Here is a 3064-nt window from a genome sequence, read left to right as displayed (position 1 = left end):
AGGCATGACCATTGAATTGAACTTCAACTCGGTTGTCATGACTCTTCGGGTTGGACAAAGCTTTGACAGTAGCCCAAAGCTTACTCACACCGGTGAAGAGGTTGCAGGACTTCAGGTTCTCTATCCATTTCGTCCGCTTATGCTGGTTTACCATACGCCGAATTTCCAAATTGAGATCCCTTATTCGGGGATCCCCGGGATCGGTATGGCGTAAGGTGTCGCGCTCGTTAGCTAAAACGGCTGCTTCGGCTGGGAAGTTAGGGCGGATATCCGCTATTCGTCCAGCTGGAATTGACGTTCGCCAACGCATACGTCCGTAGGAATGGGTAGAGCGTTGAAGGTGCTCTCAGTAAATTCTGTGAAGGCGACCCAGTTAGCTTTGTTGAAGTTAACGAAGGTGCGGTTGTCCACAGAAACGAAATCGGCAGGTTTCTCGATCGAGATAATTATGGGTAGATGGTCTGATGCGAGAGTTAGCATAGGTCGCCAGGTTATGCTATTTATCAGACCACCGCTATCGATTGTAATATCGGGCGAACTACTACAAGTGCCCATAACCCTGGTGGGGGCTTCGTCATTCATTGTGCAGAATGTCGAATCGTCAATATGTTCCGCCAGCTCCATCCCCCTACAAGTCAGATTGGGAGCTATGTTGCCTAGTTGAGCTCCGGGGGACCGTGGAGGTCCTCTGTTGGCCACTCGAGGTGGGTGGCGGCGCAGCGCGCGAACTATGTGCTGGTTGCCCAGCCGTAGAGGCTAGCGTCGCAGTATTGCGTAGGCAACAAAGGGCCACGTAACGTGTGGTCCACTCCCTATGGGTCTTAAGGCCTAAGCAGGTCTTAAGATGGCTCCATCCACTGCATGTGTTGCACCTGACCGAGGTGGAGTTTGGATGGAGCCTTTTCGCGCAAACGCAGCAAAAGAATTCTTCCGGGCCCGGGTTGGACTCAATGCCAGCAAGGCGTTGCTCCAGTGACGACACACACAGACTAACACTTACCGATCCAAACGGGGTTAGATCGCCGAAAGAACAGCCCTTGATCGGATGAAATCCGAGTCAATTCCGGTAACGTAGAACCGGCTGTCGTGGAAATTGGAGACTGTGTCCTCATTCATGATGATTGTCTACCCCCTACCGAGTGGCGGCTTGGCCGCATAGAAAAGCTACATTATGGTTCCGACGGTCACATACGGGTCGTGGATCTCCGTACGCAAAACGGAACACTCACCAGACCGCTCGTGAAGCTGTGTTTTTACCAATCACCGACGACCGTGAATCCGAAAAAACCAAACCGCGACATAATAAAATCATTAAATTGAACACTAAAAAGAAAAACACGCCCGTAAAAACCGCTCGAATTGACACGCCGTATCAAATAATCAAGAATATTTACAAATAATTGTCGATCAATATGACGACACATTTATGACACATATCGTGACACGATTGCCCATATCAATTTATATCACAGATATGTATAATTAACAATCTTCTCTACACAGATCACCATGGATGTAGATACCAATGCGCCACGCAATGGGACTACACCAGCGCCCCGAACTGTGGTTGCAACAACGCCGGCAACTGCACCGGCAMCAACGCCGGCACCTGTACCGGCAACCGCGCCTGCAGCGGTACTTACACCCTCACCTCGTGGTGGCACCCGACCACTATCGACCACAAAGAGGACTTCGGAGACCCGTCGGATAAGGTGCCCCATCTGTCGACGCCCTCATCATCTTCACCATTGTGAAATTTTTAGGGGTATGCGGCCTTTGCAACGGCCTGTCGCACACTCATGCTACTACAGAGTGTGAGTCACGGGGGCTGTGCCAAATGTGTCACGCCCACCAATAGTGTGATACACCAGAGGAGTGTAACCTCGTGTCACCGGCCGCATCATACGCTGCTACATCGCAGCTCGTCACGCGAACGCACCGGCCACCCAATCATCACGGCCGCGTCTCCCGACTTCCACCCGCCAATAGTGTCATACACCAGAGGAGTGTAACCTCGTTGCGGCAACGCTGCAACAGCTGCAGCGCCTTTTAGGCTAAACAGTCGATTAGGGGGGCCGGGATGGCTAAATTAGCACCTGACCCCTCTCTTAATATAATACTCCTACACCCCACACATACACACCATACTCAACACGACTACACCATCCATGTCATCCACACATCATACTCCACACATCTACACCATATTCATCATCCACACCTCACACTCAACACACCGGCATCATCTACACCACACACGAGAACACCGGACACAATGGACAAAAAGGGACTGGGTTGTGTTTAGTATCGCGCCGGTTAATTTTGGCTCACCGTACCTAAATGAGAGAACCAAATGGAAAATTTTAAACACGCATGTATGCTTAAATTATCGAACTTCGTTTTAAAATATATTTTATAAAAATCGGTTCACAAATTTTTCCACAAATTCACTTTAAAAAATGCTATTTTTTGCAAAWTTCTAAATATATGCTAGTGTATTTTCATCTGTTGTGTATGGTACCAAACCAATTATGGATAACTTTTCACGCACATATATTACTTATGAATTATAAAAACCRCTAGTAATGTTTTTAATTACTTTTGATTGTTAATTTCTTTGTAAATCTTTAAATAAAATACACCTTTTTCTCCATTGAGTTCAATAATGCGGAAAACCAAAATGACTGCCTCATTTGAACTGTCAAATTACCGAGAAAGCACGAACAAAAGTCAATAAATTAAACCCACTTAGCAATTAATGTATGAAGTGAACGCGAAAAGGTGTTCAATACTAAAATACTGTAGATTGCGTAGCCGGTGTTGGATCGGCTAGGGTTATTTTTTTAAAGCGCGGCCGAAGGCCGCTATTACGGAAAGGAATGAAATGTTAAAATACTGCGGATGGCGTAGCCGGTGTTGGACCGGCCAGGGTTATTTTTTTAAAGCGCGGCCGAATGCCGCCAGTACAGAAAGGAGTTCTATGCGAAGAACCCTGAACACCCCGGTGTTGGATCGACCAGGTTTTATTTTTTAAAGCGCGGCCGAAGGCCGCTAGTACGGAAAG

The sequence above is a fragment of the Bactrocera latifrons genome, unplaced genomic scaffold, assembly GCF_001853355.1.
Source record: "Bactrocera latifrons isolate USDA-ARS-PBARC rearing strain unplaced genomic scaffold, ASM185335v1 scaffold_312, whole genome shotgun sequence".
NCBI classification, from domain to species: Eukaryota; Metazoa; Arthropoda; class Insecta; order Diptera; family Tephritidae; genus Bactrocera; species Bactrocera latifrons.
The sequence above is the reverse complement of the archived record's forward strand: the minus strand, read 5'-3'. Positions refer to the sequence as shown.